Genomic DNA, 20,666 nt, shown 5'->3' with positions numbered 1-20,666 from the left:
ACATCAACTGTCATGTAAACTATTTGATTGTTTACTTCCCGGAATAATTGTGTTTCCAAACAACTATTGCGTCAAACACAACTCAGAGGCACTGCTGGGATTTGAACCCAGGATCTCCTGTTTACTAGACAGGCACTTTGACCAACTAAGCCACAGCGCCTGATGTAAGTTAAGAAAAGAACTGGATAAACGTTTTTGCTAAGCAAATATCTAGAGCTTGTAGAAAAATATATTAGTCTTATTGGTAAAGCAATGCAAGCTACTGTAGTACTTCTCAATAAGATTTAGTTAAGACATGTCCCAGAAGAGCATATCATCTGTACATCAAATGTCATGTAAACTATTTGATTGTTTACTTCCAGGAATCATTTTGTTTCCACACAACTACTGAGTCAGAAACAACTCAGAGGCACTGCTGTGATTTGAACCCAGGATCTCCTGTTTACGAGACTGGCGCTTTGGCCACTAAGCTACAGCGCCTGTTTTGAAACACATATGGGACTGCATTAGGCGTTTCTTATGCGAAAATCTTGATATTTGAGAAAGAGTAATTAATCTTGATATTCTAGATATAGAAAATAATGTAGTACTTCTCAATCAATTTTTGTCATTACATGTAGCAGACATGTCATTTACCTGTGCTTTATTTAGCACCGTCGAAATTTGCCTGTATAGGCACCGAGCTTATTCTGCTTTCCTCTAGCTATCTGTTATATTGTAATAAACACAAGGGCACTGCTGGGATTTGAACCCAGGATCTCCTGTTTACTAGGCGGGCACTTTGACCAACTAAGCCACAGCGCCTTATGTAAATGAAGAAAAGAACTGGATAAACGTTTTTGCTAAGCAAATATCCAGAGCTTGTAGAAAATTATATTAGTCTTATTGCTAAAGCAATTCAAGCTATTGTAGTACTTCTAAATAAGATTTAGTTAAGACATGTCCCAGAAGAGCATATCATCTGTACATCAACTGTCATGTAAGCTATTTGATTGTTTACTTCCTGGAATCATTGTGTTTCCACACAACTACTGAGTCAGAAAAGACTCAGAGGCACTGTTGGGATTTGAACACAGGATCTCCTGTTTACAAGACAGGTGCTTTGGCCATTAAGCTACAGTGCCTGTTTTGAGAGACCAATGACACTGCATTAGGCTTTTCTTATCCGATAATCTTGATATTTGAGAAAGAGTAATTTATCTTGATAATCTAGCTATAGGAAATTAATGTAGTACTTCTCAATAAATTTTTGTCATTTTATGTAGCAGACTTGTCGTTTACCTGTGCTTTATTTAGCACCGTCGAAATATGACTGTCAAGGAACCGAGCTTATTCTGCTTTCCCTTAGCTATCTGTTGTATTTTAATAAACACAGAGACTCTGCTGGGATTTGAACCCAGGATCTCCTGTTAACTAGACAGGCACTTTGACCAACTAAGCCACAGCGCGTGATGTAAGTGAAGAAAAGAACTGGATAAACGTTTTTGCTAAGCAAATATCTAGAGCTTGTAGAAAAATATATTAGTCTTATTGGTAAAGCAATGCAAGCTACTGTAGTACTTCTCAATAAGATTTAGTTAAGACATGTCCCAGAAGAGCATATCATCTGTCCATCAACTGTCATGTAAACTATTTGATTATTTACTTCCCGGAATCATTGTGTTTCCAAACAACTATTGCGTCAAACACAACTCAGAGGCACTGCTGGGATTTGAACCCAGGATCTCCTGTTTACTAGACAGGCACTTTGACCAACTAAGCCACAGCGCCTGATGTAATAAACGTTTTTGCTAAGCAAATATCTAGAGCTTGTAGAAAATTATATTAGTCTTATTGGTAAAGCAATGCAAGCTACTGTAGTACTTCTCAATAAGATTTAGTTAAGACATGTCCCAGAAGAGAATATCATCTGTACATCAAATGTCATGTAAATTTTTTGATTGTTTACTTCCCATAATCATTTTGTTTCCACACAACTACTGAGTCAGAAACAACTCAGAGGCACTGCTGGGATTTGAATCCAGGATCTCCTGTTTACAAGAAAGGCGCTTTGGCCACTAAGCTACAGTGCCTGCTTTGAAAGACATATGGGACTGCATTAGGCTTTTCTTATGCGAAAATCTTGATATTTGAGAAGGAGTAATTTATCTTGATATTCTAGCTATAGAAATTAATGTAGTACTTCTCAATGAATTTTTGTCATTACATGTAGCAGACTTGTTGTTTACCTGTGCTTTATTTAGCACCATCAAAATACAACTGTCTAGGCACCGAGCTTATTCTGCTTACCCTTAGCTATCTGTTGAATTTTAATAAACACAAAGGCACTGCTGGGATTTGACCCCAGGATCTCCTGTTTACTAGACAGGCACTTTGACCAACTAAGCCACAGCGCCTGCTGTAAATGAAGAAAAGAACTGGATAAACGTTTTTGCTAAGCAAATATCTAGAGCTTGTAGAAAATTATATTAGTCTTATTGTTAAAGCAATGCAGGCTACTGTAGTACTTCTCAATAAGATTTAGTTAAGACAGGTCCCAGAAGAGCATATCATCTGCACATCAACTGTCATGTAAACAATTTGATTGTTTACTTCCCGGAATAATTGTGTTTCCAAACAACTATTGCGTCAAACACAACTCAGAGGCACTGCTGGGATTTGAACCCAGGATCTCCTGTTTACTAGACAGGCACTTTGACCAACTAAGCCACAGCGCCTGATGTAAGTGAAGAAAAGAACTGGATAAACGTTTTTGCTAAGCAAATATCTAGAGCTTGTAGAAAAATATATTAGTCTTATTGGTAAAGCAATGCAAGCTACTGTAGTACTTCTCAATAAGATTTAGTTAAGACATGTCCCAGAAGAGCATATCATCTGTACATCAAATGTCATGTAAACTATTTGATTGTTTACTTTACGGAATCATTGTGTTTCCACACAACTACTGAGTCAGAAACAACTCAGAGGCACTGCTGGGATTTGAACCAAGGATCTCCTGTTTACAAGACAGGCGCTTTGGCCACTAAGCTACAGCGCCTGTATTGAAAAACATATGGGACTGCATTAGGCGTTTCTTATGCGAAAATCTTGATATTTGAGAAAGAGTAATTAATCTTGATATTCTAGCTATAGAAAATAGTGTAGTACTTCTCAATCAATTTTTGTCATTACATGTAGCAGACATGTCATTTACCTGTGCTTTATTTAGCACCGTCGAAATATGCCTGTCTAGGCACCGAGCTTATTCTGCTTTCCTCTAGCTATCTGTTATATTGTAATAAACACAAAGGCACTGCTGGGATTTGAACCCAGGATCTCCTGTTTACTAGACAGGCACTTTGACCAACTAAGCCACAGAGCCTGAAAAAAAGAACTGGATAAACGATTTTGATAAGCAAATATCTAGAGCTTGTAGAAAATTATATTAGTCTTATTGGTAAAGTGATGCAGGCTACTGTAGTACTTCTCAATAAGATTGAATTAGGACATGTCCCACAAGAGCATATCATCTGTACATCAACTGTCATGTAAACTATTTGATTGTTTGCTTCCCGGAATCATTGTGTTGCCAAACAACTATTGCGTCAAACACAATTCAGAGGTACTGCTGGGATTTGAACCCAGGATCTCCTGGTTACTAGATGGGCACTTTGACCAACTAAGCCACAGCGCCTTATGTAAAAGAAGAAAAGAACTGGATAAACGTTTTTGCTAAGCAAATATCCAGAGCTTGTAGAAAATTATATTAGTCTTATTGCTAAAGCAATTCAAGCTATTGTAGTACTTCTCAATAAGATTTAGTTAAGACATGTCCCAGAAGAGCATATCATCTGTACATCAACTGTCATGTAAGCTATTTGATTGTTTACTTCCTGGAATCATTGTGTTTCCACACAACTACTGAGTCAGAAAAGACTCAGAGGCACTGCTGGGATTTGAACACAGGATCTCCTGTTTACAAGACAGGTGCTTTGGCCACTAAGCTACAGTGCCTTTTTTGAGAGACCAATGACACTGCATTAGGCTTTTCTTATGCGATAATCTTGATATTTGAGAGAGAGTAATTTATCTTGATATTCTAGCTATAGGAAATTAATGTAGTACTTCTCAATGAATTTTTGTCATTTTATGTAGCAGACTTGTCGTTTACCTGTGCTTTATTTAGCACCGTCGAAATATGACTGTCAAGGAACCGAGCTTATTCTGCTTTCCCTTAGCTATCTGTTGTATTTTAATAAACACAGAGACTCTGCTGGGATTTGAACCCAGGATCTCCTGTTAACTATACAGGCACTTTGACCAACTAAGCCACAGCGCCTGATGTAAGTGAAGAAAAGAACTGGATAAATGTTTTTGCTAAGCAAATATCTAGAGCTTGTAGAAAAATATATTAGTCTTATTGGTAAAGCAATGCAAGCTACTGTAGTACTTCTCAATAAGATTTAGTTAAGACATGTCCCAGAAGAGCATATCATCTGTACATCAAATGTCATGTAAACTATTTGATTGTTTACTTTACGGAATCATTGTGTTTCCACACAACTACTGACTCAGAAACAACTCAGAGGCACTGCTGGGATTTGAACCAAGGATCTCCTGTTTACAAGACAGGCGCTTTGGCCACTAAGCTACAGCGCCTGTATTGAAAAACATATGGGACTGCATTAGGCGTTTCTTATGCGAAAATCTTGATATTTGAGAAAGAGTAATTAATCTTGATATTCTAGCTATAGAAAATAGTGTAGTACTTCTCAATCAATTTTTGTCATTACATGTAGCAGACATGTCATTTACCTGTGCTTTATTTAGCACCGTCGAAATATGCCTGTCTAGGCACCGAGCTTATTCTGCTTTCCTCTAGCTATCTGTTATATTGTAATAAACACAAAGGCACTGCTGGGATTTGAACCCAGGATCTCCTGTTTACTAGACAGGCACTTTGACCAACTAAGCCACAGAGCCTGAAAAAAAGAACTGGATAAACGATTTTGATAAGCAAATATCTAGAGCTTGTAGAAAATTATATTAGTCTTATTGGTAAAGTGATGCAGGCTACTGTAGTACTTCTCAATAAGATTGAATTAGGACATGTCCCACAAGAGCATATCATCTGTACATCAACTGTCATGTAAACTATTTGATTGCTTGCTTCCCGGAATCATTGTGTTGCCAAACAACTATTGCGTCAAACACAATTCAGAGGTACTGCTGGGATTTGAACCCAGGATCTCCTGGTTACTAGACGGGCACTTTGACCAACTAAGCCACAGCGCCTTATGTAAAAGAAGAAAAGAACTGGATAAACGTTTTTGCTAAGCAAATATCCAGAGCTTGTAGAAAATTATATTAGTCTTATTGCTAAAGCAATTCAAGCTATTGTAGTACTTCTCAATAAGATTTAGTTAAGACATGTCCCAGAAGAGCATATCATCTGTACATCAACTGTCATGTAAGCTATTTGATTGTTTACTTCCTGGAATCATTGTGTTTCCACACAACTACTGAGTCAGAAAAGACTCAGAGGCACTGCTGGGATTTGAACACAGGATCTCCTGTTTACAAGACAGGTGCTTTGGCCACTAAGCTACAGTGCCTTTTTTGAGAGACCAATGACACTGCATTAGGCTTTTCTTATGCGATAATCTTGATATTTGAGAAAGAGTAATTTATCTTGATATTCTAGCTATAGGAAATTAATGTAGTACTTCTCAATGAATTTTTGTCATTTTATGTAGCAGACTTGTCGTTTACCTGTGCTTTATTTAGCACCGTCGAAATATGACTGTCAAGGAACCGAGCTTATTCTGCTTTCCCTTAGCTATCTGTTGTATTTTAATAAACACTGAGACTCTGCTGGGATTTGAACCCAGGATCTCCTGTTAACTATACAGGCACGTTGACCAACTAAGCCACAGCGCCTGATGTAAGTGAAGAAAAGAACTGGATAAACGTTTTTGCTAAGCAAATATCTAGAGCTTGTAGAAAAATATATTAGTCTTATTGGTAAAGCAATGCAAGCTACTGTAGTACTTCTCAATAAGATTTAGTTAAGACATGTCCCAGAAGAGCATATCATCCGTACATCAAATGTCATGTAAACTATTTGATTGTTTACTTCCCGGAATCATTGTGTTTCCACACAACTACTGAGTCAGAAACAACTCAGAGGCACTGCTGGGATTTGAACCCAGGATCTCCTGTTTACGAGACAGGCGCTTTGGCCTCTAAGCTACAGCGCCTGTTTTGAAAGACATATGGGACTGCATTAGGCGTTTCTTATGCGAAAATCTTGATATTTGAGAAAGAGTAATTAATCTTGATATTCTAGCTATAGAAAGCAATGTAGTACTTCTCGACCAATTTTTGTCATTACATGTAGCAGACATGTCATTTACCTGTGCTTTATTTAGCACCGTTGAAATATGCCTGTCTAGGCACCGAGCTTATTCTGCTTTCCTCTAGCTATCTGTTATATTGTAATAAACACAAAGGCACTGTTGGGATTTGAACCCATGATCTCCTGTTTACTAGACAGGCACTTTGACCAACTAAGCCAAAGCGCCTGCTGTAAATGAAGAAAAGAACTGGATAAACGTTTTTGCTAAGCAAATATCTAGAGGTTGTAGAAAATTATATTAGTCTTATTGGTAAAGTGATGCAGGCTACTGTAGTACTTCTCAATAAGATTGAATTAGGACATGTCCCACAAGAGCATATCATCTGTACATCAACTGTCATGTAAACTATTTGATTGTTTGCTTCCCGGAATCATTGTGTTGCCAAACAACTATTGCGTCAACCACAATTCAGAGGTACTGCTGGGATTTGAACCCAGGATCTCCTGGTTACTAGACGGGCACTTTGACCAACTAAGCCACAGCGCCTTATGTAAATGAAGAAAAGAACTGGATAAACGTTTTTGCTAAGCAAATATCCAGAGCTTGTAGAAAATTATATTAGTCTTATTGCTAAAGCAATTCAAACTATTGTAGTACTTCTCAATAAGATTTAGTTAAGACATGTCCCAGAAGAGCATATCATCTGTACATCAACTGTCATGTAAGCTATTTGATTGTTTACTTCCTGGAATCATTGTGTTTCCACACAACTACTGAGTCAGAAAAGACTCAGAGGCACTGCTGGGATTTGAACACAGGATCTCCTGTTTACAAGACAGGTGTTTTGGCCACTAAGCTACAGTGCCTTTTTTGAGAGACCAATGACACTGCATTAGGCTTTTCTTATGCGATAATCTTGATATTTGAGAAAGAGTAATTTATCTTGATATTCTAGCTATAGGAAATTAATGTAGTACTTCTCAATGAATTTTTGTCATTTTATGTAGCAGACTTGTCGTTTACCTGTGCTTTATTTAGCACCGTCGAAATATGACTGTCAAGGAACCGAGCTTATTCTGCTTTCCCTTAGCTATCTGTTGTATTTTAATAAACACAGAGACTCTGCTGGGATTTGAACCCAGGATCTCCTGTTAACTATACAGGCACGTTGACCAACTAAGCCACAGCGCCTGATGTAAGTGAAGAAAAGAACTGGATAAACGTTTTTGCTAAGCAAATATCTAGAGCTTGTAGAAAAATATATTAGTCTTATTGGTAAAGCAATGCAAGCTACTGTAGTACTTCTCAATAAGATTTAGTTAAGACATGTCCCAGAAGAGCATATCATCTGTACATCAAATGTCATGTAAACTATTTGATTGTTTACTTCCCGGAATCATTGTGTTTCCACACAACTACTGAGTCAGAAACAACTCAGAGGCACTGCTGGGATTTGAACCCAGGATCTCCTGTTTACGAGACAGGCGCTTTGGCCTCTAAGCTACAGCGCCTGTTTTGAAAGACATATGGGACTGCATTAGGCGTTTCTTATGCGAAAATCTTGATATTTGAGAAAGAGTAATTAATCTTGATATTCTAGCTATAGAAAGCAATGTAGTACTTCTCGACCAATTTTTGTCATTACATGTAGCAGACATGTCATTTACCTGTGCTTTATTTAGCAACGTTGAAATATTCCTGTCTAGGCACCGAGCTTATTCTGCTTTCCTCTAGCTATCTGTTATATTGTAATAAACACAAAGGCACTGTTGGGATTTGAACCCATGATCTCCTGTTTACTAGACAGGCACTTTGACCAACTAAGCCAAAGCGCCTGCTGTAAATGAAGAAAAGAACTGGATAAACGTTTTTGCTAAGCAAATATCTAGAGGTTGTAGAAAATTATAATAGTCTTATTGGTAAAGTGATGCAGGCTACTGTAGTACTTCTCAATAAGATTGAATTAGGACATGTCCCACAAGAGCATATCATCTGTACATCAACTGTCAGGTAAACTATTTGATTGTTTGCTTCCCGGAATCATTGTGTTGCCAAACAACTATTGCGTCAACCACAATTCAGAGGTACTGCTGGGATTTGAACCCAGGATCTCCTGGTTACTAGACGGGCACTTTGACCAACTAAGCCACAGCGCCTTATGTAAATGAAGAAAAGAACTGGATAAACGTTTTTGCTAAGCAAATATCCAGAGCTTGTAGAAAATTATATTAGTCTTATTGCTAAAGCAATTCAAACTATTGTAGTACTTCTCAATAAGATTTAGTTAAGACATGTCCCAGAAGAGCATATCATCTGTACATCAACTGTCATGTAAGCTATTTGATTGTTTACTTCCTGGAATCATTGTGTTTCCACACAACTACTGAGTCAGAAAAGACTCAGAGGCACTGCTGGGATTTGAACACTGGATCTCCTGTTTACAAGACAGGTGCTTTGGCCACTAAGCTACAGCGCCTGTTTTCAGAGACCAATGACACTGCATTAGGCTTTTCTTATGCGATAATTTTGATATTTGAGAAAGAGTAATTTATCTTGATATTCTAGCTATAGGAAATTAATGTAGTACTTCTCAATGAATTTTTGTCATTTTATGTAGCAGACTTGTCGTTTACCTGTGCTTTATTTAGCACCGTCGAAATATGACTGTCAAGGAACCGAGCTTATTCTGCTTTCCCTTAGCTATCTGTTGTATTTTAATAAACACAGAGACTCTGCTGGGATTTGAACCCAGGATCTCCTGTTAACTAGACAGGCACTTTGACCAACTAAGCCACAGCGCCTGATGTAAGTGAAGAAAAGAACTGGATAAATGTTTTTGCTAAGCAAATATCTAGAGCTTGTAGAAAAATATATTAGTCTTATTGGTAAAGCAATGCAAGCTACTGTAGTACTTCTCAATAAGATTTAGTTAAGACATGTCCCAGAAGAGCATATCATCTGTACATCAAATGTCATGTAAACTATTTGATTGTTTACTTTACGGAATCATTGTGTTTCCACACAACTACTGACTCAGAAACAACTCAGAGGCACTGCTGGGATTTGAACCAAGGATCTCCTGTTTACAAGACAGGCCATTTGGCCACTAAGCTACAGCGCCTGTATTGAAAAACATATGGGACTGCATTAGGCGTTTCTTATGCGAAAATCTTGATATTTGAGAAAGAGTAATTAATCTTGATATTCTAGCTATAGAAAATAGTGTAGTACTTCTCAATCAATTTTTGTCATTACATGTAGCAGACATGTCATTTACCTGTGCTTTATTTAGCACCGTCGAAATATGCCTGTCTAGGCACCGAGCTTATTCTGCTTTCCTCTAGCTATCTGTTATATTGTAATAAACACAAAGGCACTGCTGGGATTTGAACCCAGGATCTCCTGTTTACTAGACAGGCACTTTGACCAACTAAGCCACAGAGCCTGAAAAAAAGAACTGGATAAACGATTTTGATAAGCAAATATCTAGAGCTTGTAGAAAATTATATTAGTCTTATTGGTAAAGTGATGCAGGCTACTGTAGTACTTCTCAATAAGATTGAATTAGGACATGTCCCACAAGAGCATATCATCTGTACATCAACTGTCATGTAAACTATTTGATTGTTTGCTTCCCGGAATCATTGTGTTGCCAAACAACTATTGCGTCAAACACAATTCAGAGGTACTGCTGGGATTTGAACCCAGGATCTCCTGGTTACTAGACGGGCACTTTGACCAACTAAGCCACAGCGCCTTATGTAAAAGAAGAAAAGAACTGGATAAACGTTTTTGCTAAGCAAATATCCAGAGCTTGTAGAAAATTATATTAGTCTTATTGCTAAAGCAATTCAAGCTATTGTAGTACTTCTCAATAAGATTTAGTTAAGACATGTCCCAGAAGAGCATATCATCTGTACATCAACTGTCATGTAAGCTATTTGATTGTTTACTTCCTGGAATCATTGTGTTTCCACACAACTACTGAGTCAGAAAAGACTCAGAGGCACTGCTGGGATTTGAACACAGGATCTCCTGTTTACAAGACAGGTGCTTTGGCCACTAAGCTACAGTGCCTTTTTTGAGAGACCAATGACACTGCATTAGGCTTTTCTTATGCGATAATCTTGATATTTGAGAAAGAGTAATTTATCTTGATATTCTAGCTATAGGAAATTAATGTAGTACTTCTCAATGAATTTTTGTCATTTTATGTAGCAGACTTGTCGTTTACCTGTGCTTTATTTAGCACCGTCGAAATATGACTGTCAAGGAACCGAGCTTATTCTGCTTTCCCTTAGCTATCTGTTGTATTTTAATAAACACAGAGACTCTGCTGGGATTTGAACCCAGGATCTCCTGTTAACTATACAGGCTCGTTGACCAACTAAGCCACAGCGCCTGATGTAAGTGAAGAAAAGAACTGGATAAACGTTTTTGCTAAGCAAATATCTAGAGCTTGTAGAAAAATATATTAGTCTTATTGGTAAAGCAATGCAAGCTACTGTAGTACTTCTCAATAAGATTTAGTTAAGACATGTCCCAGAAGAGCATATCATCTGTACATCAAATGTCATGTAAACTATTTGATTGTTTACTTCCCGGAATCATTGTGTTTCCACACAACTACTGAGTCAGAAACAACTCAGAGGCACTGCTGGGATTTGAACCCAGGATCTCCTGTTTACGAGACAGGCGCTTTGGCCTCTAAGCTACAGCGCCTGTTTTGAAAGACATATGGGACTGCATTAGGCGTTTCTTATGCGAAAATCTTGATATTTGAGAAAGAGTAATTAATCTTGATATTCTAGCTATAGAAAGCAATGTAGTACTTCTCGACCAATTTTTGTCATTACATGTAGCAGACATGTCATTTACCTGTGCTTTATTTAGCACCGTTGAAATATGCCTGTCTAGGCACCGAGCTTATTCTGCTTTCCTCTAGCTATCTGTTATATTGTAATAAACACAAAGGCACTGTTGGGATTTGAACCCATGATCTCCTGTTTACTAGACAGGCACTTTGACCAACTAAGCCAAAGCGCCTGCTGTAAATGAAGAAAAGAACTGGATAAACGTTTTTGCTAAGCAAATATCTAGAGGTTGTAGAAAATTATATTAGTCTTATTGGTAAAGTGATGCAGGCTACTGTAGTACTTCTCAATAAGATTGAATTAGGACATGTCCCACAAGAGCATATCATCTGTACATCAACTGTCATGTAAACTATTTGATTGTTTGCTTCCCGGAATCATTGTGTTGCCAAACAACTATTGCGTCAACCACAATTCAGAGGTACTGCTGGGATTTGAACCCAGGATCTCCTGGTTACTAGACGGGCACTTTGACCAACTAAGCCACAGCGCCTTATGTAAATGAAGAAAAGAACTGGATAAACGTTTTTGCTAAGCAAATATCCAGAGCTTGTAGAAAATTATATTAGTCTTATTGCTAAAGCAATTCAAACTATTGTAGTACTTCTCAATAAGATTTAGTTAAGACATGTCCCAGAAGAGCATATCATCTGTACATCAACTGTCATGTAAGCTATTTGATTGTTTACTTCCTGGAATCATTGTGTTTCCACACAACTACTGAGTCAGAAAAGACTCAGAGGCACTGCTGGGATTTGAACACAGGATCTCCTGTTTACAAGACAGGTGTTTTGGCCACTAAGCTACAGTGCCTTTTTTGAGAGACCAATGACACTGCATTAGGCTTTTCTTATGCGATAATCTTGATATTTGAGAAAGAGTAATTTATCTTGATATTCTAGCTATAGGAAATTAATGTAGTACTTCTCAATGAATTTTTGTCATTTTATGTAGCAGACTTGTCGTTTACCTGTGCTTTATTTAGCACCGTCGAAATATGACTGTCAAGGAACCGAGCTTATTCTGCTTTCCCTTAGCTATCTGTTGTATTTTAATAAACACAGAGACTCTGCTGGGATTTGAACCCAGGATCTCCTGTTAACTATACAGGCACGTTGACCAACTAAGCCACAGCGCCTGATGTAAGTGAAGAAAAGAACTGGATAAACGTTTTTGCTAAGCAAATATCTAGAGCTTGTAGAAAAATATATTAGTCTTATTGGTAAAGCAATGCAAGCTACTGTAGTACTTCTCAATAAGATTTAGTTAAGACATGTCCCAGAAGAGCATATCATCTGTACATCAAATGTCATGTAAACTATTTGATTGTTTACTTCCCGGAATCATTGTGTTTCCACACAACTACTGAGTCAGAAACAACTCAGAGGCACTGCTGGGATTTGAACCCAGGATCTCCTGTTTACGAGACAGGCGCTTTGGCCTCTAAGCTACAGCGCCTGTTTTGAAAGACATATGGGACTGCATTAGGCGTTTCTTATGCGAAAATCTTGATATTTGAGAAAGAGTAATTAATCTTGATATTCTAGCTATAGAAAGCAATGTAGTACTTCTCGACCAATTTTTGTCATTACATGTAGCAGACATGTCATTTACCTGTGCTTTATTTAGCAACGTTGAAATATGCCTGTCTAGGCACCGAGCTTATTCTGCTTTCCTCTAGCTATCTGTTATATTGTAATAAACACAAAGGCACTGTTGGGATTTGAACCCATGATCTCTGGTTTACTAGACAGGCACTTTGACCAACTAAGCCAAAGCGCCTGCTGTAAATGAAGAAAAGAACTGGATAAACGTTTTTGCTAAGCAAATATCTAGAGGTTGTAGAAAATTATATTAGTCTTATTGGTAAAGTGATGCAGGCTACTGTAGTACTTCTCAATAAGATTGAATTAGGACATGACCCACAAGAGCATATCATCTGTACATCAACTGTCATGTAAACTATTTGATTGTTTGCTTCCCGGAATCATTGTGTTGCCAAACAACTATTGCGTCAACCACAATTCAGAGGTACTGCTGGGATTTGAACCCAGGATCTCCTGGTTACTAGACGGGCACTTTGACCAACTAAGCCACAGCGCCTTATGTAAATGAAGAAAAGAACTGGATAAACGTTTTTGCTAAGCAAATATCCAGAGCTTGTAGAAAATTATATTAGTCTTATTGCTAAAGCAATTCAAACTATTGTAGTACTTCTCAATAAGATTTAGTTAAGACATGTCCCAGAAGAGCATATCATCTGTACATCAACTGTCATGTAAGCTATTTGATTGTTTACTTCCTGGAATCATTGTGTTTCCACACAACTACTGAGTCAGAAAAGACTCAGAGGCACTGCTGGGATTTGAACACTGGATCTCCTGTTTACAAGACAGGTGCTTTGGCCACTAAGCTACAGCGCCTGTTTTCAGAGACCAATGACACTGCATTAGGCTTTTCTTATGCGATAATTTTGATATTTGAGAAAGAGTAATTTATCTTGATATTCTAGCTATAGGAAATTAATGTAGTACTTCTCAATGAATTTTTGTCATTTTATGTAGCAGACTTGTCGTTTACCTGTGCTTTATTTAGCACCGTCGAAATATGACTGTCAAGGAACCGAGCTTATTCTGCTTTCCCTTAGCTATCTGTTGTATTTTAATAAACACAGAGACTCTGCTGGGATTTGAACCCAGGATCTCCTGTTAACTAGACAGGCACTTTGACCAACTAAGCCACAGCGCCTGATGTAAGTGAAGAAAAGAACTGGATAAATGTTTTTGCTAAGCAAATATCTAGAGCTTGTAGAAAAATATATTAGTCTTATTGGTAAAGCAATGCAAGCTACTGTAGTACTTCTCAATAAGATTTAGTTAAGACATGTCCCAGAAGAGCATATCATCTGTACATCAAATGTCATGTAAACTATTTGATTGTTTACTTTACGGAATCATTGTGTTTCCACACAACTACTGACTCAGAAACAACTCAGAGGCACTGCTGGGATTTGAACCAAGGATCTCCTGTTTACAAGACAGGCGCTTTGGCCACTAAGCTACAGCGCCTGTATTGAAAAACATATGGGACTGCATTAGGCGTTTCTTATGCGAAAATCTTGATATTTGAGAAAGAGTAATTAATCTTGATATTCTAGCTATAGAAAATAGTGTAGTACTTCTCAATCAATTTTTGTCATTACATGTAGCAGACATGTCATTTACCTGTGCTTTATTTAGCACCGTCGAAATATGCCTGTCTAGGCACCGAGCTTATTCTGCTTTCCTCTAGCTATCTGTTATATTGTAATAAACACAAAGGCACTGCTGGGATTTGAACCCAGGATCTCCTGTTTACTAGACAGGCACTTTGACCAACTAAGCCACAGAGCCTGAAAAAAAGAACTGGATAAACGATTTTGATAAGCAAATATCTAGAGCTTGTAGAAAATTATATTAGTCTTATTGGTAAAGTGATGCAGGCTACTGTAGTACTTCTCAATAAGATTGAATTAGGACATGTCCCACAAGAGCATATCATCTGTACATCAACTGTCATGTAAACTATTTGATTGTTTGCTTCCCGGAATCATTGTGTTGCCAAACAACTATTGCGTCAAACACAATTCAGAGGTACTGCTGGGATTTGAACCCAGGATCTCCTGGTTACTAGACGGGCACTTTGACCAACTAAGCCACAGCGCCTTATGTAAAAGAAGAAAAGAACTGGATAAACGTTTTTGCTAAGCAAATATCCAGAGCTTGTAGAAAATTATATTAGTCTTATTGCTAAAGCAATTCAAGCTATTGTAGTACTTCTCAATAAGATTTAGTTAAGACATGTCCCAGAAGAGCATATCATCTGTACATCAACTGTCATGTAAGCTATTTGATTGTTTACTTCCTGGAATCATTGTGTTTCCACACAACTACTGAGTCAGAAAAGACTCAGAGGCACTGCTGGGATTTGAACACAGGATCTCCTGTTTACAAGACAGGTGCTTCGGCCACTAAGCTACAGTGCCTTTTTTGAGAGACCAATGACACTGCATTAGGCTTTTCTTATGCGATAATCTTGATATTTGAGAAAGAGTAATTTATCTTGATATTCTAGCTATAGGAAATTAATGTAGTACTTCTCAATGAATTTTTGTCATTTTATGTAGCAGACTTGTCGTTTACCTGTGCTTTATTTAGCACCGTCGAAATATGACTGTCAAGGAACCGAGCTTATTCTGCTTTCCCTTAGCTATCTGTTGTATTTTAATAAACACAGAGACTCTGCTGGGATTTGAACCCAGGATCTCCTGTTAACTATACAGGCTCGTTGACCAACTAAGCCACAGCGCCTGATGTAAGTGAAGAAAAGAACTGGATAAACGTTTTTGCTAAGCAAATATCTAGAGCTTGTAGAAAAATATATTAGTCTTATTGGTAAAGCAATGCAAGCTACTGTAGTACTTCTCAATAAGATTTAGTTAAGACATGTCCCAGAAGAGCATATCATCTGTACATCAAATGTCATGTAAACTATTTGATTGTTTACTTCCCGGAATCATTGTGTTTCCACACAACTACTGAGTCAGAAACAACTCAGAGGCACTGCTGGGATTTGAACCCAGGATCTCCTGTTTACGAGACAGGCGCTTTGGCCTCTAAGCTACAGCGCCTGTTTTGAAAGACATATGGGACTGCATTAGGCGTTTCTTATGCGAAAATCTTGATATTTGAGAAAGAGTAATTAATCTTGATATTCTAGCTATAGAAAGCAATGTAGTACTTCTCGACCAATTTTTGTGATTACATGTAGCAGACATGTCATTTACCTGTGCTTTATTTAGCACCGTTGAAATATGCCTGTCTAGGCACCGAGCTTATTCTGCTTTCCTCTAGCTATCTGTTATATTGTAATAAACACAAAGGCACTGTTGGGATTTGAACCCATGATCTCCTGTTTACTAGACAGGCACTTTGACCAACTAAGCCAAAGCGCCTGCTGTAAATGAAGAAAAGAACTGGATAAACGTTTTTGCTAAGCAAATATCTAGAGGTTGTAGAAAATTATATTAGTCTTATTGGTAAAGTGATGCAGGCTACTGTAGTACTTCTCAATAAGATTGAATTAGGACATGTCCCACAAGAGCATATCATCTGTACATCAACTGTCATGTAAACTATTTGATTGTTTGCTTCCCGGAATCATTGTGTTGCCAAACAACTATTGCGTCAACCACAATTCAGAGGTACTGCTGGGATTTGAACCCAGGATCTCCTGGTTACTAGACGGGCACTTTGACCAACTAAGCCACAGCGCCTTATGTAAATGAAGAAAAGAACTGGATAAACGTTTTTGCTAAGCAAATATCCAGAGCTTGTAGAAAATTATATTAGTCTTATTGCTAAAGCAATTCAAACTATTGTAGTACTTCTCAATAAGATTTAGTTAAGACATGTCCCAGAAGAGCATATCATCTGTACATCAACTGTCATGTAAGCTATTTGATTGTTTACTTCCTGGAATCATTGTGTTTCCACACAACTACTGAGTCAGAAAAGACTCAGAGGCACTGCTGGGATTTGAACACAGGATCTCCTGTTTACAAGACAGGTGTTTTGGCCACTAAGCTACAGTGCCTTTTTTGAGAGACCAATGACACTGCATTAGGCTTTTCTTATGCGATAATCTTGATATTTGAGAAAGAGTAATTTATCTTGATATTCTAGCTATAGGAAATTAATGTAGTACTTCTCAATGAATTTTTGTCATTTTATGTAGCAGACTTGTCGTTTACCTGTGCTTTATTTAGCACCGTCGAAATATGACTGTCAAGGAACCGAGCTTATTCTGCTTTCCCTTAGCTATCTGTTGTATTTTAATAAACACAGAGACTCTGCTGGGATTTGAACCCAGGATCTCCTGTTAACTATACAGGCACGTTGACCAACTAAGCCACAGCGCCTGATGTAAGTGAAGAAAAGAACTGGATAAACGTTTTTGCTAAGCAAATATCTAGAGCTTGTAGAAAAATATATTAGTCTTATTGGTAAAGCAATGCAAGCTACTGTAGTACTTCTCAATAAGATTTAGTTAAGACATGTCCCAGAAGAGCATATCATCTGTACATCAAATGTCATGTAAACTATTTGATTGTTTACTTCCCGGAATCATTGTGTTTCCACACAACTACTGAGTCAGAAACAACTCAGAGGCACTGCTGGGATTTGAACCCAGGATCTCCTGTTTACGAGACAGGCGCTTTGGCCTCTAAGCTACAGCGCCTGTTTTGAAAGACATATGGGACTGCATTAGGCGTTTCTTATGTGAAAATCTTGATATTTGAGAAAGAGTAATTAATCTTGATATTCTAGCTATAGAAAGCAATGTAGTACTTCTCGACCAATTTTTGTCATTACATGTAGCAGACATGTCATTTACCTGTGCTTTATTTAGCAACGTTGAAATATGCCTGTCTAGGCACCGAGCTTATTCTGCTTTCCTCTAGCTATCTGTTATATTGTAATAAACACAAAGGCACTGTTGGGATTTGAACCCATGATCTCCTGTTTACTAGACAGGCACTTTGACCAACTAAGCCAAAGCGCCTGCTGTAAATGAAGAAAAGAACTGGATAAACGTTTTTGCTAAGCAAATATCTAGAGGTTGTAGAAAATTATATTAGTCTTATTGGTAAAGTGATGCAGGCTACTGTAGTACTTCTCAATAAGATTGAATTAGGACATGACCCACAAGAGCATATCATCTGTACATCAACTGTCATGTAAACTATTTGATTGTTTGCTTCCCGGAATCATTGTGTTGCCAAACAACTATTGCGTCAACCACAATTCAGAGGTACTGCTGGGATTTGAACCCAGGATCTCCTGGTTACTAGACGGGCACTTTGACCAACTAAGCCACAGCGCCTTATGTAAATGAAGAAAAGAACTGGATAAACGTTTTTGCTAAGCAAATATCCAGAGCTTGTAGAAAATTATATTAGTCTTATTGCTAAAGCAATTCAAACTATTGTAGTACTTCTCAATAAGATTTAGTTAAGACATGTCCCAGAAGAGCATATCATCTGTACATCAACTGTCATGTAAGCTATTTGATTGTTTACTTCCTGGAATCATTGTGTTTCCACACAACTACTGAGTCAGAAAAGACTCAGAGGCACTGCTGGGATTTGAACACTGGATCTCCTGTTTACAAGACAGGTGCTTTGGCCACTAAGCTACAGCGCCTGTTTTCAGAGACCAATGACACTGCATTAGGCTTTTCTTATGCGATAATTTTGATATTTGAGAAAGAGTAATTTATCTTGATATTCTAGCTATAGGAAATTAATGTAGTACTTCTCAATGAATTTTTGTCATTTTATGTAGCAGACTTGTCGTTTACCTGTGCTTTATTTAGCACCGTCGAAATATGACTGTCAAGGAACTGAGCTTATTCTGCTTTCCCTTAGCTATCTGTTGTATTTTAATAAACACAGAGACTCTGCTGGGATTTGTACCCAGGATCTCCTGTTAACTAGACAGTCACTTTGAACAACTAAGCCACAGCGCCTGATGTAAATGAAGAAAAGAACTGGATAAACGTTTTTGCTAAGCAAATATCTAGAGCTTGTAGAAAATTATGTTAGTCTTATTGGTAAAGCAATGCAGGCTACTGTAGTACTTCTCAATAAGATTGAATTAGGACATGTCCCACAAGAGCATATCATCTGTACATCAACTGTCATGTAAACTATTTGATTGTTTACTTCCCGGAATCATTGCGTTGCCTAACAACTATTGCGCCAAACACAACTTAGAGGTACAGCTGGGGTTTGAACCCAGGATCTCCTGTTTACTAGACAGGCACTTTGACAAACTAAGCCACAGCGCCTTATGTAAATGAAGAAAAGAACTGGATAAACGTTTTTGCTAAGCAAATATCTAGAGCTTGTAGAAAAATATATTAGTCTTATTGCTAAAGCAATGCAAGCTACTGTAGTACTTCTCAATAAGGTTTAGTTAAGACATGTCCCAGAAGAGCATATCATCTGTACATCAAATGTCATGTAAACTATTTGATTGTTTGCTTCCCAGAATCATTGTGTTTCCACACAACTACTGAGTCAGAAACAACACAGAGGCACTGATGGGATTTGAACCCAGGATCTCCTGTTTACAAGACAGGCGCTTTGGCCATTAAGCTACAGCGCCTGATTTGAGAGACCAATGACACTGCATTAGGCTTTTCTTATGCGATAATCTTGATATTTGAGAAAGAGTAATTTATCTTGATATTCTAGCTATAGGAAATTAATGTAGTACTTCCCAATGAATTTTTGTCATTTTATGTAGCAGACATGTCATTTACCTGTGCTTTATTTAGCACTGTCGAAATATGACTGTCTAGGCACCGAGCTTATTCTGCTTACCCTTAGCTATCTGTTGTATTTTAATAAACACAGAGACTCTGCTGGGATTTGAACCCAGGATCTCCTGTTTACTAGACAGGCACTTTGACCAACTAAGCCACAGCGCTTGATGTAAGTGAAGAAAAGAACTGGATAAATGTTTTTGCTAAGCAAATATCTAGAGCTTGTAGAAAAATATATTAGTCTTATTGGTAAAGCAATGCAAGCTACTGTAGTACTTCTCAATAAGATTTAGTTAAGACATGTCCCAGAAGAGCATATCATCTGTACATCAAATGTCATGTAAACTATTTGATTGTTTACTTCCCGGAATCATTGTGTTTCCACACAACTACTGAGTCAGAAACAACTCAGAGGCACTGCTGGGATTTGAACCCAGGATCTCCTGTTTACAAGACAGGCGCTTTGGCCACTAAGCTACAGCGCCTGTTTTGAAAGACATACGGGAACTGCATTAGGCGTTTCTTATGCGAAAATCTTGATATTTGAGAAAGAGTAATTAATCTTGATATTCTAGCTATAGAAAATAATGTAGTACTTCTCAATCAATTTTTGTCATTACATGTAGCAGACATGTCATTTACCTGTGCTTTATTTAGCACCGTCGAAATATGCCTGTCTAGGCACCGAGCTCATTCTGCTTTCCTCTAGCTATCTGTTATATTGTAATAAACACAAAGGCACTACTGGGATTTGAACCCAGGATCTCCTGTTTACAAGACAGGCGCTTTGGCCTCTAAGCTACAGCGCCTGTTTTGAAAGACATATGGGACTGCATTAGGCGTTTCTTATGCGAAAATCTTGATATTTGAGAAAGAGTAATTAATCTTGATATTCTAGCTATAGAAAACAATGTAGTACTTCTCGATCAATTTTTGTCATTACATGTAGCAGACATGTCATTTACCTGTGCTTTATTTAGCACCGTTGAAATATGCCTGTCTAGGCACCGAGCTTATTCTGCTTTCCTCTAGCTATCTGTTATATTGTAATAAACACAAAGGCACTGTTGGGATTTGAACCCAT

At 37.8% G+C, this 20,666-nt stretch overlaps 29 non-coding genes across 29 annotated transcripts; all 29 read right to left on the bottom strand.

Moving 5' to 3' along the window:
* Positions 1-86: 86 nt before the first annotated feature.
* trnat-agu (transfer RNA threonine (anticodon AGU)) lies at positions 87-160 on the bottom strand. The gene has a single exon. It is a non-coding gene; the product is annotated as a tRNA-Thr (tRNA).
* Positions 161-407: 247 nt separating this feature from the next.
* trnat-cgu (transfer RNA threonine (anticodon CGU)) lies at positions 408-480 on the bottom strand. Its single transcript has one exon. It is a non-coding gene; the product is annotated as a tRNA-Thr (tRNA).
* Positions 481-1,051: 571 nt separating this feature from the next.
* On the bottom strand, positions 1,052-1,124 carry trnat-ugu (transfer RNA threonine (anticodon UGU)). The gene has a single exon. It is a non-coding gene; the product is annotated as a tRNA-Thr (tRNA).
* Positions 1,125-1,696: 572 nt separating this feature from the next.
* On the bottom strand, positions 1,697-1,770 carry trnat-agu (transfer RNA threonine (anticodon AGU)). Its single transcript has one exon. It is a non-coding gene; the product is annotated as a tRNA-Thr (tRNA).
* A 229-nt stretch (positions 1,771-1,999) lies between these two features.
* trnat-ugu (transfer RNA threonine (anticodon UGU)) lies at positions 2,000-2,072 on the bottom strand. Its single transcript has one exon. It is a non-coding gene; the product is annotated as a tRNA-Thr (tRNA).
* Positions 2,073-2,643: 571 nt separating this feature from the next.
* On the bottom strand, positions 2,644-2,717 carry trnat-agu (transfer RNA threonine (anticodon AGU)). The gene has a single exon. It is a non-coding gene; the product is annotated as a tRNA-Thr (tRNA).
* A 247-nt stretch (positions 2,718-2,964) lies between these two features.
* Positions 2,965-3,037, bottom strand: trnat-ugu (transfer RNA threonine (anticodon UGU)). The gene has a single exon. It is a non-coding gene; the product is annotated as a tRNA-Thr (tRNA).
* Positions 3,038-3,287: 250 nt separating this feature from the next.
* trnat-agu (transfer RNA threonine (anticodon AGU)) lies at positions 3,288-3,361 on the bottom strand. Its single transcript has one exon. It is a non-coding gene; the product is annotated as a tRNA-Thr (tRNA).
* Positions 3,362-3,920: 559 nt separating this feature from the next.
* trnat-ugu (transfer RNA threonine (anticodon UGU)) lies at positions 3,921-3,993 on the bottom strand. The gene has a single exon. It is a non-coding gene; the product is annotated as a tRNA-Thr (tRNA).
* A 572-nt stretch (positions 3,994-4,565) lies between these two features.
* On the bottom strand, positions 4,566-4,638 carry trnat-ugu (transfer RNA threonine (anticodon UGU)). Its single transcript has one exon. It is a non-coding gene; the product is annotated as a tRNA-Thr (tRNA).
* Positions 4,639-4,888: 250 nt separating this feature from the next.
* On the bottom strand, positions 4,889-4,962 carry trnat-agu (transfer RNA threonine (anticodon AGU)). Its single transcript has one exon. It is a non-coding gene; the product is annotated as a tRNA-Thr (tRNA).
* A 559-nt stretch (positions 4,963-5,521) lies between these two features.
* Positions 5,522-5,594, bottom strand: trnat-ugu (transfer RNA threonine (anticodon UGU)). Its single transcript has one exon. It is a non-coding gene; the product is annotated as a tRNA-Thr (tRNA).
* A 572-nt stretch (positions 5,595-6,166) lies between these two features.
* On the bottom strand, positions 6,167-6,239 carry trnat-cgu (transfer RNA threonine (anticodon CGU)). Its single transcript has one exon. It is a non-coding gene; the product is annotated as a tRNA-Thr (tRNA).
* An 892-nt stretch (positions 6,240-7,131) lies between these two features.
* trnat-ugu (transfer RNA threonine (anticodon UGU)) lies at positions 7,132-7,204 on the bottom strand. The gene has a single exon. It is a non-coding gene; the product is annotated as a tRNA-Thr (tRNA).
* A 572-nt stretch (positions 7,205-7,776) lies between these two features.
* Positions 7,777-7,849, bottom strand: trnat-cgu (transfer RNA threonine (anticodon CGU)). The gene has a single exon. It is a non-coding gene; the product is annotated as a tRNA-Thr (tRNA).
* Positions 7,850-9,709: 1,860 nt separating this feature from the next.
* trnat-agu (transfer RNA threonine (anticodon AGU)) lies at positions 9,710-9,783 on the bottom strand. Its single transcript has one exon. It is a non-coding gene; the product is annotated as a tRNA-Thr (tRNA).
* Positions 9,784-10,342: 559 nt separating this feature from the next.
* On the bottom strand, positions 10,343-10,415 carry trnat-ugu (transfer RNA threonine (anticodon UGU)). The gene has a single exon. It is a non-coding gene; the product is annotated as a tRNA-Thr (tRNA).
* A 572-nt stretch (positions 10,416-10,987) lies between these two features.
* trnat-cgu (transfer RNA threonine (anticodon CGU)) lies at positions 10,988-11,060 on the bottom strand. The gene has a single exon. It is a non-coding gene; the product is annotated as a tRNA-Thr (tRNA).
* An 892-nt stretch (positions 11,061-11,952) lies between these two features.
* On the bottom strand, positions 11,953-12,025 carry trnat-ugu (transfer RNA threonine (anticodon UGU)). The gene has a single exon. It is a non-coding gene; the product is annotated as a tRNA-Thr (tRNA).
* A 572-nt stretch (positions 12,026-12,597) lies between these two features.
* On the bottom strand, positions 12,598-12,670 carry trnat-cgu (transfer RNA threonine (anticodon CGU)). The gene has a single exon. It is a non-coding gene; the product is annotated as a tRNA-Thr (tRNA).
* Positions 12,671-14,207: 1,537 nt separating this feature from the next.
* On the bottom strand, positions 14,208-14,280 carry trnat-ugu (transfer RNA threonine (anticodon UGU)). Its single transcript has one exon. It is a non-coding gene; the product is annotated as a tRNA-Thr (tRNA).
* A 250-nt stretch (positions 14,281-14,530) lies between these two features.
* trnat-agu (transfer RNA threonine (anticodon AGU)) lies at positions 14,531-14,604 on the bottom strand. Its single transcript has one exon. It is a non-coding gene; the product is annotated as a tRNA-Thr (tRNA).
* A 559-nt stretch (positions 14,605-15,163) lies between these two features.
* trnat-ugu (transfer RNA threonine (anticodon UGU)) lies at positions 15,164-15,236 on the bottom strand. Its single transcript has one exon. It is a non-coding gene; the product is annotated as a tRNA-Thr (tRNA).
* A 572-nt stretch (positions 15,237-15,808) lies between these two features.
* Positions 15,809-15,881, bottom strand: trnat-cgu (transfer RNA threonine (anticodon CGU)). The gene has a single exon. It is a non-coding gene; the product is annotated as a tRNA-Thr (tRNA).
* Positions 15,882-16,773: 892 nt separating this feature from the next.
* trnat-ugu (transfer RNA threonine (anticodon UGU)) lies at positions 16,774-16,846 on the bottom strand. Its single transcript has one exon. It is a non-coding gene; the product is annotated as a tRNA-Thr (tRNA).
* A 572-nt stretch (positions 16,847-17,418) lies between these two features.
* Positions 17,419-17,491, bottom strand: trnat-cgu (transfer RNA threonine (anticodon CGU)). Its single transcript has one exon. It is a non-coding gene; the product is annotated as a tRNA-Thr (tRNA).
* A 1,858-nt stretch (positions 17,492-19,349) lies between these two features.
* Positions 19,350-19,422, bottom strand: trnat-ugu (transfer RNA threonine (anticodon UGU)). Its single transcript has one exon. It is a non-coding gene; the product is annotated as a tRNA-Thr (tRNA).
* A 572-nt stretch (positions 19,423-19,994) lies between these two features.
* trnat-ugu (transfer RNA threonine (anticodon UGU)) lies at positions 19,995-20,067 on the bottom strand. The gene has a single exon. It is a non-coding gene; the product is annotated as a tRNA-Thr (tRNA).
* Positions 20,068-20,318: 251 nt separating this feature from the next.
* Positions 20,319-20,391, bottom strand: trnat-ugu (transfer RNA threonine (anticodon UGU)). Its single transcript has one exon. It is a non-coding gene; the product is annotated as a tRNA-Thr (tRNA).
* Positions 20,392-20,666: the final 275 nt, after the last annotated feature.

The sequence above is a fragment of the Nothobranchius furzeri genome, chromosome 10, assembly GCF_043380555.1.
Source record: "Nothobranchius furzeri strain GRZ-AD chromosome 10, NfurGRZ-RIMD1, whole genome shotgun sequence".
Lineage (NCBI taxonomy): Eukaryota > Metazoa > Chordata > Actinopteri > Cyprinodontiformes > Nothobranchiidae > Nothobranchius > Nothobranchius furzeri.
Note: the sequence above shows the minus strand (reverse complement) of the source record. Positions and strands in the feature narration are given on the sequence as shown.